The sequence below is a fragment of the Balaenoptera borealis genome, assembly GCF_965194805.1.
Source record: "Balaenoptera borealis genome assembly, chromosome: 3".
Lineage (NCBI taxonomy): Eukaryota > Metazoa > Chordata > Mammalia > Artiodactyla > Balaenopteridae > Balaenoptera > Balaenoptera borealis.
In genome coordinates, this window is record NC_138866.1 from 63405814 (window position 1) to 63422907 (window position 17094).

Below are 17094 nucleotides of genomic sequence, written 5' to 3' on the forward strand. Positions count from 1 at the left end.
TGGTAATGTTGCTGTTTCACCATCCGAAGTCCCTTATGTTCAGACCTCCCCTGAGCTCATCGGCACTGGGACAAGTGTGATGTGAGAGCGAATACGAAATGGGAAGGAAAAAGAGAATTTCCCCTTGGTGCAAAAAGGGAAAGACATTTCTCCCTCCTTCTTAGAAAATTTGCAAATACTGGTTCGGTCCGTTTGAGATATATATGTAAATGTTATTAACAGCTAAATGTATCTCTTGCCAGTTTTACAACCTCAGAATGTCTGGAGGGCCTTGAAACCATCTTTTTGAAATGTGAACATTAAGGAAGGTAGTGCCCCATCTCCCTCTACCTCTGGGAGTTTAGGTTAGGTGGCTGGCTCCAAGTCGTAACCACGTGCTTGTCATGGAGATACGAGTTTTATTTCTCTTTGGATAAAGGCACACAGATGGCCACTCCAATTACCAGTTGAACTTAGGATGAACTATATGTAGCAAATGGTGCTGTCAAGTCCTCCTATTGAGGACAAGTTCTTGAGAACATCTATGTAATAAGTTTTATCTACCTGCTTATATAACAGGGAACATTCTTATTGTTATGGGATTGTGTCCCCCCACCCCAAATTCATTATGTTGAGGCCCTAGCCCCCATCTGAGTGTATTTGGAGACAGGGCCTTTAAGGAGGTAATTAAGTTTAAATGAGGTCATAAAGGTGGGGCTGTAATTCAATATGACTGGTGTCCTTCATTAGAGACGTCAGGGATGGCTGCAAGACAAGGGGAAGCCTCCGGAGAAAGCAAAGCTGCCAATATCTGGGTCTTGGATTTACAGCTCCCGGAACTGAGAAACATTCCCATTATTTAAGCCTCACCCCAGTCTGTGGTATTTTGTTATGGCAGCCCAAGCTGAATAATATACTGTCTTTGCAATCTCTTCGGTGGATTTCTTGTGATGCACATTACAGTCTGGTTTAGTGGCTTTTCAATAAAAATGTTGACTTCTCTTCTTTCTACCTTTGTGGAGAGGATTCGCTGGGTTGCCAGGAGATGTTATTCTCCTCAACAGTCTAGCAATGAGGACAGGATTGGTCTGGCAGTTGCTGATTTGACTGAATCGGCTAAAAGTCTTGTGGCCACACAACAGTCACTTAAGAGACTCTGCAACCAGAAGACTTGGCTGCTTTGATGGAGCAGCACATCGGGAATCCAGTGACCCACCATACAAAGGGTACTATATTCGTGACCAAGGGAAGCCAGCCCCCACGACTGTGGAAGAACTAAAACCTTTAGAGAACCATCCAGAGGGTGTTAGTGGGCATACTTGAAGCCTTTCTTGCTAAAGGTAAGCTGAGAGAAATTACAGTGGTGTACCCACAAGACCTGGAGTCCACACTGGTTTCCATCAGTAGTTTGATGATTAAAATTTCTCAACATCTACTGGCATGGATCCAGGTGCAGATCAAAATTGCTCTTAGTCTAACCTTTTACCTCAGCTCTTGTACCAACTATCCAGACTCAAGTTAGAGGATGCTGGTAGTATGGCAAGGGCAAACTAGTGCTCAAATCTTAACAGCAGCTACTCAGTGTTTGGGGCAATCTACGGACAGATAAAGAAGAAATTAAGGAATTTAAAACTGCTCTGTTAGGTACTCAGAACTATTCATTAAAGGGAATAATACCCACTCTGGACAACCTATGAAGGGAGCAAAGGAAGAAGGGGAAGCTATATGTCATTAGAGCAAGAAGCCAGGACATTGGAAGGGGGATTGTAGAAAGAGACTCCACAGAATGCAGACATTTCAGGAGCAAGGGAATCAAGTCAAAACCCTTAGCTAAGAAATAATTGGTAAATTGGCTCAAAGTTGGAAGACTGAGGGAATCTTAGAGATGGGAACTGGTGAACCAAAAATATTGTGTCAAAAAGTTTTCCTTGGCCTAATATAACACTATCTTTTCCCAAAGATACTGGTTCTACTTACTCTGCAATTTCCTGGAAATGTCTTATTTTCCATCTGGTGGTAGAAAATACAAGCTGTTGGTTTTTTGGGTCACCTTTCTACTTGTTCCTTTTCCTCCATGGTTCCTATATAGATTGGTCCTCTGACTTGAGGAACATGTATTCTTACTTTCTCCTGATCCTCCTGTTAACCTACTGGGGAGAGACTTGTGCAAATTAAAGGCTACCACATTCTGTACTATATAGATGGAGTGTTGGTGGAGCTCCCTGGAGAAAAAGGCCCCTTATTTGGTAACTATGTACCTCCTGAAAGAAGAGAGGGATGGCAGAGAGTGAAAGTCTCACACTGCACTGGAAAAGCACTCCAAACTGGAACAAATCCGTGTATGGAGCTGGGCCTTAGCAAATAATGATACTTTTTTACTTTGAGATATAGAACTATTAACAAAAATTCAATTAAAAATCAAGTTAAGAAGAAAAAAAGATAATTTTATTCCAGTCAAACTGAGGATTATAACCCAGGAGAAGCTCAGAACTTTTCTGCTCACTAGAAGTTGAAGGCACAGTCATATATATTTTTTGAGACAAAGGATCATACATCAACATAACATACTGACATTTTACATGAAGTTCACCAAAGATACATAGTCCAGGTAAGCATATACAAATTGAGCAGCAAGTCACCATACCCTTTTACACAGTTGGTATTGGGGGAAGCTAGTAATGTAGTCTTGTTCAGGCTTCAGAGGTGGCACTAGGCCTCTCTCTGACCGGGCAATGACCCTAAAACTGGCTACATGCCAAACTGCTGAGCTCCATGCAGGCCAGCAGGGGTGGCTCCAGCACACACTGTAAATCATTAGATAAGAAAGGGAGTAAGTCATGGGGCTTCTTGAACCTTGAGGGCCTGGCCAGCCCCCAGGGATCAGAGAACATTCCAAAACTTAGGAGTTAAGACCAAGGCATTTATGACAATAACCAGAGCTGCAAACTTGCACGTAGGCTGATTGTTTTCCACCTGCGACCTGGTGTTAAAAGTTGTACTCCTTCAAGTAGCAAACTGAAGTCTCACCGGTAGAGTGGACACACCTGGGGCCCTTCCCAGTTGGGACTCCAGATTGCTGTTCAGAGGACTTCCCAGCACTGCTTGGATCTGGATGTAGGTGCTTCCCCAACTCGGTGATGTATAAACCTCTACCTTTTACTATTCTTTCTTAGTTAGTATACTGTAATCTTTTGTTAGTTCAATAAATTCTCTAAATTCTTGCTTACACTGAGTGTAGAGTGGTTATTTTGCCAGTGAATCCTACGAACCTTGAAACCGAAAGTAAAGCTTTTGGCAAAACATTAATGGGCGCTGTGAGCAGTATTCGTAAAACAAAATGCCACTCTTTAAAAAGAAAGAGGTTAAAACTAATCAAGTTTTTATTCCTGGATGGGAAGACTTGCCTTACTGCTTGTTAGCTACTGAATGGGGAATATCCACTGGATTGTGTGAGAATTGGGGCCCTAAATTAAAGCGAGCCGAACCTTTAGAAGTTATTAAATGCTTGCGGCTCGTGCCAATTAAGAAAGGACAAGAATGTACCGTGCTGGGTCGGAGAGGCTGGATCCTCCTCTCTGCCTACCGTAAGGTACACGAAGCCAAATTAAAATTGGTGGAAGAGAAATCAAAATTGGAGAAAGAACTGTGTGATTTGCAAGGACAATTGTCCATATTACAACGTCAAAATTACATTTTAGCTGACCAAATCTGCACTTTCCAGGGGCTTCCCTGGTGGCGCAGTGGTTGAGAATCTGCCTGCCAATGCAGGGGACACGGGTTCTAGCCCTGGTCTGGGAGGATCCCACATGCCGCGGAGCAACTAGGCCCGTGAGCCACAATTGCTGAGCCTGCGCGTCTGGAGCCTGTGCTCCACAACAAGAGAGGCCGCGATGGTGAGAGGCCCGCGCACCGCGATGATGAGAGGCCCCCACTTGCCACAACTGGGGAAAGCCCTCGCACAGAAACGAAGACCCAACACAGCCATAAATAAATAAATAAATAAATAAAAATTTATTTAAAAAAAAAAAAATCTGCACTTTCCAGTTGGTAGCAGAGAAAGCTGCTGTAAAGGTCGCACAAGCTAAATATCGAGAGTGGCATGGTAAGGTTAATTAAAAAGAAAGTTCATCTAGCAATAGCTAAAGTGGGGGTAGATTGGGAACCCGACGCTTGGGATGGAGATACATGGGATGATAGTTCAAATTCAGAGGCAGATGATGATGCAGACTTAGGAGCAAAAACTAGGCCTATACAGGCCAAGGAGGAATTGAACCCACCTAATTTTTATGCACAGCCAGCATGGTGTCGGAAAATGGAAACTGATGCCCAAGGTAATGCCGTAAGAAAGGATACTCTTGAAGATTATACTGAGCATGAAATGAATGACATTTTAAGCAGATTCACTCAGAGGTCTGGAGAGCCCCTTATTTCTTGGGTAGTACGCATATACGATGCTGGGGCAGCTGGAATCCTTATCCATGACAGGGATGCAAAGAAATCTGGCACTATCAGCAATGATTCTTTTGTGCAACAAGCCTTTAGAGATAAAACTCAAAATCCCGGAGACTCAAATTTCCTGGAGTTGGTGGCTGAAGGGTGCCTTAAGAAATACCTTTTAGAATCTACCTGGCCAGGGAGCGACTGCCCTTGGTATACGTTAAAAGATTGCATTCAGAGACTGAAGGAGGAGGCCATGAAAAGTGCCATCTTTGTGGGACATGCAGATGAGATGTCACACATGCCTCTAACAGTACAAATGAGAAATAAGATCTTTAAAACGGCCCCTCCAAGCTACAAGCATGTCATTTTAACTCTTTTGTTAAGTGAAACAGGCGTTCCCATCAATGAAGTAATTGATAAAGTTTGCCAAGTGGGTGATATAGGAGAATGGAATTTTGAGAGGAAAGAGGATAGGAAACGAAAGGAATGAAAGAGTATCCAGAAAGGACATGTTCATGGCCCTCCTCAAGGAAGGAGTCCCTAGAGAGAAAATTGATGGTGTGGCCACTAAAGAACTGTGGGACATGTACCGTAAGAAGGGATTGGATGTAAAAAAGGCCTCCCAGAACACGTCAGTGAAAAAAAAAATCAGGAGGAGGGCCCCAGACTATAATTTATACAAGAACTTGACACTTAAGTTTTCTAGAATAACTGACATTGGAAATGAACTAAACTGAAAAGGTAGTGATTCTTACAGTTACATTATTCCAGTCAATTCCACTATGCACTCTCAGTATACAGACATGGTCTGTAAGTCGAACAATTATTGGTGATTATTGGCAGACCTCCATTACTTTAATACCAAAGTAAAGATGTTATGGAAAAACCTGAATGAACTTCTTGGCCAGCCCAATGAAACTAACATGAATCCACGTCCTCAAGCACTAAGTTTGACACGAAGAAAAATGTTTTTAATTTGTTAGAGTTGAATTACAATGCTGTGCCAATCTCTTCTGTACAGCAAAGTGACTCAGTTATAACGTACATACTTACTTTAAAATACTGTTTTCCACTATGGTTTATCCCGAGGGTTTGTATATAGTCCCTTGTGCTATAGAGTAGAACCTTGTTGTTTATCCCTTCTAAACATAACAGTCTGCATCTACCAACCCCAAAATGAAAATGTTTTCACTGGCTTGATTGTAAGGATCTATACAGAAAAAAAGGAATCCCTCAGCTACCTCGCAAGGCCAATACTTTCAACTTCACTACGATAGAAACTCAAGTCAATATAACTGCTGAGAGCTTAGCTGTTAAAGAACTATGGTAAAATATATCCAAACTGCTGGGAATTCTATCGAACTTTGCGGAGTGAAAAAACACTTCGAGAATTCCGTTAAGTCACAAAAAAGATTCTCCATCACACAAGTTTTTCTGACCATGGTTTAAAAAGGCGTTCAGTTGGACGTCACACAAAATCACCGCATTGAGCTTTAACTACAATTTTGTGTGTGTGTGTGTGTGCGTGTGTGTGTGCGTGTGTAGTACAAGCTGGCCTGACGCGGGGATGGCAGTACCACCCACGGAGCCAGACACTACTTTCTACTTTATTCAACATTAACGCACAAGTACAAGTGGACTGACTTACTGTGGGGACAACTAAAGGGCACCTGGGAGGAGAGAGGGACCCTCGGGGCGAGAACCACACAACATAGACCCATCTTCACAAAAAGGGCTCAGTGTTGATTTCCCCGCAAGAGCAGGGCATGGTCAGCTCGAATTTGGTGATAACATCAGGATGAAGGACGCCCAGCTTCCCGATGCTCTGACCCTGGGCAAAGATCTCAGCACATCACCCGGGGAAGAATGCAGGGCTTTCTGATACTTTGATCAGGTATCCTCCCTTCTTTTCATGAGGAGGCACATCAAGTAGCTGCGTGATTCTGTCCAGAAGCCCATGGATTATCTCAAACCCAGAATTCTTGTTGTAATAAACAGCACATAGATGCCTGTAGTTTCTTGCACCTACATCTCTGCTAGAATCTTTTCTTACAATGTCAGAGATTTCAAACAGTTTCAGAAGAAGGGGCATCTTCCGATTCACAGCTATGGTCTTTAGGAGGCCAAGAAGAAGGGTTGTGTGTGCCACCTGAAATTCAGCTGTTTTAGGATTACTTATGTGGACTGCCTTTGTTGCAGAGATATCCAAACCCAGTTTATCAGCAATATCTTCTTGGGAGCACAGAGCAAAGGTAAGTGCCTCAGTGAATCCAGCAGCTGCCATGTTGTGTCTCAGGAGTTCTGTGAGTTTATTTAGGGGAAATTCATTATCTATGGTGTATGTTTTCCGGAGAGTCATCTGAATGTTGTTATATCCGTAAGCAATAGCTGCATCTTCTATGATATCACAGGTGTGGATAATGTCATCTCTGGTCGGAGGGATTTCGATCTCAATCTGATCCCCATCGCCTATGACTTCTGACTTTAAACACATCCTGGTCAGAAGCTTGGTAAGATTTTCTGGAGTTTCTCTGACCGCAACTTTTTTGTTAATTAGATCAGCTCTCACCATCTCCTTTCGATAAGCCAGTTCTGGAAAGGTATGTAATTTTCCATTAGGAAAAACTACCTCAGCTGCTTCAACTGTAAATTGATTCTCACAATATTCACTGAACGTGGTAACAATGATATCAAGAACTATTTTTGCCTTAGTAAAGTCAGTCCCTGTGCATTCAATAAATACATTTCTAGTATTTACTGTTATTTTGGAATGCTTTCCATTGATGGCTGGAGGCATTGAAAGGATGACACCATTGGTATCATAGATAACCGGATACAGAAGTTTATTTTCAATTATATGTGAATAATGTTTAAGGTGGTTGTCAGTCTTGTATATGTTCATCAGTTCACAGGCTGTATACTCCTTGGTCTTATTTAGGGCTTGAATTTGATATCGGAAGGTTTCTTCGCAGTATAAGTAAATGGGCCTGACAAAGTGTCCAAGTCACGGGTACCAATAGCAACCAAGGCTCTTTTCCTGCAAATGTTCTGATGTAACTTCTCCTGAAGTTCAACGAAGCTGTCATATCGGTCTTTAGTAAACTTTATGTTTCGGAGAACCGCTGCAACAGCGTACGGGCGTATTTTAGCTGTCTCTTCTGTGATGATCAATTTCTGGATTTCTCCATTAGGCATTACCCGTTTATACATTGGAGCCTTTATCCTTTCTTTGAAGACCTGAAGTGCTCGAACCAATCCTTACAGACACAGGAGATCACATCTATTGGCAAGGACATCAATTTTGTAGAGAACATTAGAGGCCCCCTGTGCCTTTTCATTACCTTGTTCCTTACTTAAAATTTCTTTCTCTGATGTAATTTCATCGAGTTCCAGACCAAATTCAAAGCATAGCTCATTAAATTCTCCGTCCGTGTAGGGCCGGCCCAGAGCTCGGAAGAGCAGATCGCACTTTAGGCTGACAGTAGGCATGGCGAGTCCGGCCTACAATTTTAAACTATAAAAACGATAAACAAATTAACTAGTACAGTTAAAAAGCTTCTCCCCCTCCCGCCACGAATGACTCAGCACTGATAAAACACAGTTGTACAAGGCCCCATTACATAAAATAAGTACTTATTTTAAAAACAAAAAACCAGAGAAAGGCTTCAACGCCGGTGCTGGCTAACAGTAATGACGCACTCAACTTTTTCACATTTAGAAAAACTGCAGCTGTCAATACACCCCAAGGACAACGTAAAAGGTTTTTTTTTTTTTTCTCTCTTTATTTAACAGCTTTTTTCCCAAAAAAACACGGACTGGTAACCACTAAGCCTCCTACCCCCATAAACACAGCACCAACACTACCACCACCACCCCATTCCCGGCCCCCCTCCCCCAATACCTAAGCGCTCGTCCCACTCTGCACGCACGGTCACTTCGCTCACGCCGCCCGCGCACCCTCCGCCGCTGCACGCCCCTCGCCCCGGCTCCGCCCACCCGGGGAACAACCCGGCAGCCTCTGCGTGTCCACACGCAGGACGCGGAGGCCCAGGCGGAGGGGGACCAGCAGCCTCTGCGCCCCTCCTCATCTACATACGCCACGCCCCTAGCGCGACCTTCCCGGCGCCCTGTTCTTCCCCGTGGGGGACACCGGAACGAGTGTCTCGTGGCGGGGGGGGCGTGGGCGCGCGGCGACGAATCGAGACCTGGAGGGGGAAGCCGGGAAGACGGGAGCTCGCGGCGCGCGGCGCCCTGCAGTTGAAGGGGTGGGTCGGGGCTCGGGTCCGGTCTCGCCTTGCTTTCAGCCAAAAGAAAGTTTCAGCCCATTTTTGCCCTCGCCTGTTCGAACTCATCTCCTAGTAATCGAAAACTCAGGAAAGGCCTCTTTGCCGGTTGACGTTAAGCTCTAAAGCCGCCTTAATAAGAAAGCGTGGTAATGTTTCTTCGTGGTGTCTTTCTAAGGAAAAGTGACGAAAGTGCTTCAGGATGTGTAGCCTAACCTAGTGGCGCTGCGACGAAAACCCGGGATTCTGTTGCAGAGAGAGAAAACCAGGTGAAAGCGCCGAGCTGTCCTCTCCACCGCAGCCGGGGGAGGAGGGGGGGGGTCCCGGGGGGCTCCCGGAGCGCAGTGCTCAGGGTCAGGCGCCCTTGCCCTCCGGCCTCGCCCCCTCCTGCTGCCCCAGCGCGCACATAGGGCGGCCCCGCAAGTGTCCTCAGGTCCTTTCGGATTTGGACTCTGTCAAAGAAAAACACAGGAGACAGTATTGAAAGTGGTGAGAACAGATTTGATTCAGTAAGTACTGACAAGAGGGGAAAGCGCTGACTGAGCTCCATTCAGAATTGGGCGAGGGGATCTGGGCGTTTTAAAGGAAGAATGAGAGGGAGGGGGCTCAGTAGAGTCAGAAGCGAAAAACTACAAAGGGTTGGTCAAAGGTATAGACGCAGGTCTTTTGTGTTTGTCAGCGGGCAGTTACTGAAGTTAGGATGGCTCAAGGCACAGAAACTGGGAGACAGAGGCCCTATCCTTCCCGATTACACTTCAAAGGAATGGCTCCCAGTTCTTGAGAGAGACACTTTGGGGTTGTAAGAGAACCATATTCACAACTGTAGGTCCTTTTCAATGAATGCTCTAAGGAGGGGAGGTCAGGCGCCTGTGTCAGGTGTTGAACTTTCTCAGGCAGGCTTTTGTTTTGTTTTTTAAAAATATTTATTTATTTAGGCTGCGCCGGGTCTTAGTGGCGGCACGCGTGATCTTTTTTTAGGTGCAGCATGCGGACTTCTTCGTTGAGGCACACGGACTCCTAGTTGCGTGCGGCATGCATGCGGGATCTAGTTCCCCGACCAGGGATCGAAGCCCGGCCCCCTGCATTGGACCACCAGGGAAGTCCCTCAGGCAGGCATTTTAATGGGGGATGGAGGTCAAGCCCAGGCCAAGCTTCTGGTCTTCTGGCCTTCTGGAGGCCAAGCTAGAGTCTGGTCAAGTCTCTTAGTGCAGGAAATGGTTTGGATGGGTTGTTACCTGCGGAGAGTTCTGCAGTTCTCCAGTGAAGAAATTCTCTGTTTTGTGATCACGCAAGATAACGCTGCACCTTCCCCCAGGGCAAACCCTGGCTCCTGGCCCCTTCTTTTATACCCTGATCTCCTCTTTGATGACATCGGGCATTTGTCCACTCAACAACTGTTTACGGCATACCCTGTGCTAGACACTGTTCAGGAATTTGGGAACAAAAAGGCCTCTTGCTGCTCATATTTTGGTTAGAGACGGGCGTGTGGGGCGTGGGAGAAAATCGACAATAGACACAGTAGGTAAATTAATTAGTATGTTAGGTGTTAAGAGCTATGAAAAAAGAAAAAAAAAATTGAGGAAGGAAAGGGCATGGGGAGTTGTTGTAAGGGGGCAGGCTGCTGTGTTACGTTAAGTGGTCGGAGGAGGCTCCCTTGAGAAGGTGCCCATGTGAGCAGACTGGAAGGAGGTGAGGGAGTCGGTCATGGGGCTGTCTGGGGGAAGAGCATCCCTAAGCAGAAGATCAGCTAGAGCAAGGGTCCAGGTAGGACTGTGTTTGGAGAATAGCAAGGAGGCCCTGTGTACAGGACAAAGTTTAAGAGTTGTACCAAAATTAAGTCAGAGAAGTGACTGGGTGGGGTTAAGAACTGAGGGTCTTGTAGACCCTTGTAAGGATTTAAGTCTGAGTGAACCAGAAGGTTTCGAGAAGAGGAGTGGCTTGATCTAAGCACCCACCCCCATCCCGCCCCCCACCCCGCGAAAAGGAAAGAAAATCACTGCGGCTGTAAAGGTGGCAGGGCGAAAGTAGGGAGATCAACAGGAGACTTGCGTAACCCAGGCAAGACGATGTCGGCTTTGAAGGGTGGCAGAATGTGCCACACCAAAAAAATGCCATTTTGGCCAAAGGATTATTTTGAACTAAAGGCGCTTCAAAAGCACCGGGTGGCTAAGCGGTTGGCAGCCGGCTCCCCGGTGCCCCTCCCTGTGGGTTCCCCTCTCGTCTGCCAGGCCTCCCCCTCCCCACGGGCGCATCCATTTCGCCAACGCCCCTCCCCTCGCCCTCTTCCCCGCGTTCTGGCCGCGGACCGCCGTGGTCCCCACCTGTAGAAAGGGGAGGGGCGTGGGGAGGGGAAAGGAGGCCACAGGTGAGCGCGGGGGCCCAGGCATCTTGAAAGTCGCCGCCCCGATGCCGGCCACCACCAAGGCCCGGCCGCAGCCACGCCGCAAGATTGCCCCGTCCTCCCGCCCGCACCGGGCGGCGTGGCGGCGCGTGCACCGCTCTCTTCAAAGGGGCTTCCAACCAGCCCTGGGCCTGTCTCACCTCGGGCGTCCCAGTGCCGTGCTCCGGCATTTCCAGTAAAAGTTAAGGGCCCGGGCCTGGCGGCGCGCACCCTTCGATAGCTCAGCTGGTAGAGCGGAGGACTGTAGACCCGACACGTGTGGACATCCTTAGGTCGCTGGTTCGATTCCGGCTCGAAGGAGGTGCCCGTCGCTTTTGCGCCCTCGTGAAGGGCACCACCCCCCCGGGGCCAAGCCCCGCCCAAGGCCCTGAGGCAGCGCAGCATCCTCTCTCCCCCGCCAGAGGCGGGAAAGCCTTTGGGGGACGCCCGCACAGCCACGGGGGGCCGTGGCCAGGCAACACGCCTGCGCCTTCCTCTCGCCCGCAGGCCACACGCCCGCCCGCAGCCCGGTTGCTCCCGCCTTAGCGCGCAGCCCCCCGCCGGCCCCAGCGCGGCCCGCGCCCTCTCCACTTTTATTCACCCACCGCCCCCGCTCTACTCGACGCGCGCACATCCCTGCCGAACAGGGGGGCACGCAGGAGCTGCCCACCAAAAGCCCTGGAGGCCGACAAGCGCACAGGCCATCACACGGTCAGGGACAACCACGGCACCCTTCCTGAAAACCCCCTCTCACTCCCGGGCTCAGTCCCCAGCTCTGCCCCCCAAAGGCAGGTCACTGTCTCTGTCTCTCCCAGTCACAGTCTTTCAATCTCCCAGCCTCTCTCTCTCCTTCCCTGTCTTTCCCATGGTCTCTACAGGTACAGACCTGGGGAGACAGAGAACCTTCCCAACCGTCTTAATCTATTTGTGGGGCAGAACTGCCACCCCGAGATCTTCCAAGCCACATTCTGCCACCCTCCAAGACACTGCCAATTGTGTACCTGCGCGGAAGCTGACACCGGCAGGAGCAAAACGCAGCAGGGCTCTCAGTGGGCCTTGACAGTGCCGATGAGAACCTTCCAGGTGTCCTGTCAGTCTGAGGACAGGGCGGGGGAGGGGGGGTGGTGTGGCCCCCTGGAAACCTCAGCTTTCATATGCCTTCGCACCTATTCTGGTAGCCGCTGGAGGGGTTGAGCTCCCGCCGAAAGAGCAAAGATTGCTCACACTGTACAAGGGTGGGAAAACGCCCGCACCCATTCTTCTGCTACATCTGATGGAGATAGATAGATAGATAGATAGACAGACAGACAGATAGATAGGTAGATAGAAAGGGGGTGGGGCGGGAGAAAGAGAGAGAAAGGAAGATTGCCAGCAAAAGCACAGACAGAGCTCAGAGAGCCCTGAGAGCCAGGGGCAATGGGAGCAGAAGGGTGGAGGGTGGGGTGGTGGGCGGGTGGGGAGCTGCCATCATGGAGGGGCGCACAACTTCACCTCCTTGCACAAACCACTGGCCTGTGGCTTCTGACCAGCTGGCTACCTTTAGCCTTGGGTCCTTAAGGCCGAATTGGCGGGGCCAAGAGGAAGCTGCCGAGGCCCAAGCAGAGAGCACCCAGGAGGAAATGGGCCGGGCTTTCAGCAAGAAGGAGCAGCTTCACCTTGGGGACAGAGCCTGGTTGGGGTGGGATGTGTGGGTGCCGAGAAGAACGCCGCGGGTGGTCCTTGCCCCTCCCTTCCTGTGGGAAGGAAACGCCGGAGACTCACCGAGAGGAGTCACAGCAGAACCCCGATGGGAGCGTGGCTCTCTGAAACCTCGGGGGCCCAGCGCTGCCTTCCCCTGACCCCTGAGCCCACAAGCCCTTTTTCGGTTCTGGTTCTGCCTCTCAAACCGGAGACTGCGTTTCCCCACACGTCTTCCTCTCCTGGCAAGCTCCTGTGGCTGCCCCCCCGCTGCGGTCTCAGCCCTCCTCACGGTCCCACTGCTAACTAAGAGGGGCTGACCTGGGGTCTGTGGAGTCTCCCTGGGTCTGGGAGGCCGTGCCACTGCAGGCTGACAGGTGACCTTCAGCAAGAGTCTATTGCTCTGCAGCTGCAGAAAGACCTCAGCCTCACATGTCACCACCTGCAGAGACCAGCGGGTGAGGACCAAAGAGAGAACCTCAGGCCTTCGTTGGATATACCCCCGACGGGATGTGGAGGTGTGGAACCCTTGGGAACCTGGCTTTGGGGGAGTGGGCGGGGTGCGTGGGTTTTGGTGACCGGCACAGGGGAGTGTGAGTCTCAGCACGGCCAACTCTTCTTGTCTGGGTGTCACAGAGAGTAGCAGGGGACCTCTGAGGCACTGCCCCTCACCCTCCAAGGGGCAGAGGTGCCTGCTGCCCGGTCAGGGAGCGGCGACACACTCAGCTGAGGGAAGGCCACTTTGGTGTGGCTTGCCGTGCCTCTGTGGGACTTTTGCTGGGTGGGTTAGTGGTCTTGGGTGGTGGGCACACACCAGGTGGGATCCGAAACGTTTGTAAGGAGTCCAACCTGGACACCTGTGCCCTCTGCCCCTCCCTCTGGACTCCAGTGCCTCTCCAGGAAGTCCACAGAACCTTGACCTCTTTCAGGAAGCAGCCGCCTCTGCCAAAGGAATCGGGGTAGGTGGGCGAAGGAGGGGAGCCAAGGCTGGATATCCACGGGCCTTGTGGAGCCCTGGATGTGCTCTCTCCTGAGAAGCCTGATGGTCCTTCTGCATCGCTCCCCAGTAAGCCTCACTGCGACAGAAAGTCATGGTGGGCAGGAGGGCGGAGGGGCATATCAGCCCCCAGGGGAGGCGAGGCTCTTAGGTGGGGAAAATACAAGCCTGGAACATGCAACTGTGCCCAAAAGTGAAGGAATGTACAGCGACTGATTCGGTGGCATGTCAAGCACACAAGAGCCAATTCGAAAGGGTTCCCACTGCCAAATCAAGGTAATGATAATAACGGAATATAATCCATTGAGTAAAATAGGTACAGGGCCTAACAGCAATGACACACCAGATTCTGGTCTCTAAGTATCATTCTCCAACAAAAGGAACCAGGGCCAATAAAAGGAACCAGGGTGGGCTTCCCTGGTGGCGCAGTGGTTAAGGATGCGCCTGCCAATGCAGGGGACACAGGTTCGAGCCCTGGCCCGGGCAGATCCCACATGCTGCGGAGCAACTAAGCCCGTGCGCCACAACTACTGAAGCCCGCGCGCCGTGCTCCGCAATAAGAGAAGCCACTGCAGTGAGAAGCCCGCGCACCGCAACGCAGATCCAACGCGGCCGAAAGTAAAAAATAAAATAAATTTATTAAAAAAAAAAAAAAGGAACCAGGGTTCCTCGGAGACTCGCTTAACCACTTCTTTGGGTTTTCATCTACATACATGCAAAAATCTGCATGTTTTCCTCCTGTTTAAAAAAAATTTTTTTGTTGTTTTTAATTAATCGCTGTGCACGAGCTTTCTCTAGTTGCGGCGAGCGGGGGCTAGTCTTCGTTGCGGTGTGCGGGCTTCTCATTGCGGTGGCTTCTCTTGTTGCAGAGCACGGGCTCTAGGCGCGCGGGCTCAGTTGTTGTGGCTCGTGGGCTCTAGAGCTCAGGCTCAGTAGTTGCGACGCACGGGCTCAGTTGCTCCGCGGCATGTGGGAATTCTCCTGTATCAGGGATCGAACCCGTGTGCCCTGCGTTGGCAGGCGGATTCTTAACCACTGCACCCCCCGGGAAGTCCCCGCTCCTGTTTTATATCCTTTTAATACTCAGGCCCTGCCAGAGACCCTCAAAGGGTAAAAAGTAAAGTTTTGCCTCCCCTACAGCTTGAAGCAGCAGAAGCAGTAGATCAAGAGAAGGGGCAGGTATGTGAGAAAAATAAGGTGCTTACACTTGACTTGCATTTTTCTGCTATCTGTAAAAATGATCACATTCTCCTAAAGTGATAAGGAGCTGAAAGAGGCTAGGTTGGAGGCTGATGGCGTGGCCTGGTGCGTCCCCTCCCAGGGCTCAGGGACTGCGTTCCGGTTTTTGGTTTTGGCCGTAGTAGCTCTCACCCTGGGACTCAAGCAAATGGTGTTCAGACATATTGCTGATGAAGCGGAACGGGGAGTGTTCTGTGATTTCTCTGTAGGAAGGACACAGTATTATTCATCTTACCTGGACTCAGAACTAGAACCTGCTGGGGAACAGTGTCCGTTTTATTTTTAAGCCTGAGATGAATGTTATAAATACACATTGTATGTACGCGTGTGTGTGTTTGCGTATGTACATATACATCTCTCTCTCTCTCTGGGGTGTTTTGGCTAAGCTCATCGGCTTGGGGAATCTCAGTTCCCTGACCAGGAATTGAACCCAGGGCCGTGGCAGTGAACGCACAGGGGTCATAACCGCCGGACAGGCAGGGAATTCTGTCCGTAGTTCTGTTTTTTTTTTTTTAAATTTCACTTACTAAAACTGGGTGATTTACGATATGGTGCTAGTCCCGGATGTAGAGGTGCGGATTGTTTTTCATTGTGTTATTACTTGAGGACGCAGAATAAAGTTCAACGTTCTATTCGGGCAAACTTCTTTCTTCCTACATAGCGTTCCACATTCATCCACCTCCTACTCCTAACTTATCTTTCTCCAGAGCTTTGTTTTCTGTGCCTGTGGGGCGACTGCTATTTTTGAGTTAACTTCCCTTACTTTAGAGATTTTTACACGTAACCGGTTTATATAACGTTCGTTTTCTTCTGATTTTGTTAGTGTGATGTGCTGGTTTCGCTCATGTTGCTGTAAACGTCAGTACTTTTGCAGACTCTGCATCCTTCACAGGCGTAGACGTTTTTTTTTTTTCCCCACTGCCCGACACTGCACACGTTGCTGGTGAACAGCAAAACGAGCCACAGAAACGTTAAATGACTCGGGAAACTTTAACAACGGTTCAGAAACCAACAAAGCACGGTTTGTTGGAAGTTCATTGCAGATGACACACTGTCCTGTTTTCGAAAACCCACTATAGAAGCACACCACTCCGCACAAATAAACTTTTTAAGCCAGAGTCCACCAAAAAGAAAACGTTAACACAGTAAATCACAGGACTCCCCACCCACCCCCAGCACGAACTTCAACAAGACGCACTGCGAAAACTCTGTTCTATTTGTTCACCAAGCCGAACGTCAGGGGAGAGCGCGAACGCAGTCCCCCACTACCACAAATTATGCAGTCGAGTTTCCCACATTTGGGGAAATCGCAGGGGTCAGCACATCCGGAGTGCAATGGATAAGCCTCGCCCTGGGAAAACCATCTTCGTGATCATGGTATCTCCCCTGCCAGGTAAGTATGAGCCTCCTGCCCACCCTCGCCCCACACCCTCGCGATCGCCCACCTCTTCACGCACGCTCACTTCCCTCACGCCCTCTCCGCGCCCTCCGCCCCTGCATGCCCCTCGTTCCGGCCTCGCCCACCCCGGCAACAGCCTCGCGAGTCCTCGGCTGTCCACACGCAGGACGCGGAAGCCCAGCCGGAGTGGGACCAGCAGCCTCTGCGCGCCTCTCTATCTGCATACGCCACGCCCCTCTCCGGAAGTCCCGCGCCTCTAGTCTTTCCCCAAGCCGGCTGAGGACAGCAGGGAGAACGCAGGAGGCGTCTGCTCAGAGTCTTCGACTTAAAATGAACATTAGGTTCTTGTTTAAAGTTAGATTGAGGGGTTTCACTTTTCGCACCGTCTACGTCTAACCTTTTCCCCTTTGGGAAATCGCTATGTTTGGGGGCAGTTAGCCCTCAGGCGGCTTTCTAGTCTGTTACTTTCTCTTTGGCTTGTGTGGCCTCGAGGAGCTTAGGGCAGGTTTCCTTGACCTCCAGGTTTCTCTAGATATGACGCATTGACGATGTTAAGCGAAAAATATAAAGTGCACGCATATATGTAGTATGCTACCCTTTGTCTATGAAAAATGTGAAAAAAAGAAAATTATACACCGTCTGTCAAAAAGAAACCCAGGAGTGTTAAACCAGAACTGATGAAATTACCTATATGGGTGAG

At 49.3% G+C, this 17094-nt stretch overlaps 1 pseudogene across 1 annotated transcript; it reads right to left on the bottom strand.

Annotated features, from left to right (window-relative positions):
• Positions 1-1459: 1459 nt before the first annotated feature.
• Positions 1460-8439, bottom strand: LOC309626703 (phenylalanine--tRNA ligase beta subunit pseudogene; annotated as a pseudogene). The gene is made up of 2 exons (XR_014249429.1): positions 8321-8439; positions 1460-7933 (listed from the first exon to the last, which is right to left on the bottom strand). The product of XR_014249429.1 is annotated as a phenylalanine--tRNA ligase beta subunit pseudogene (transcript).
• Positions 8440-17094: the final 8655 nt, after the last annotated feature.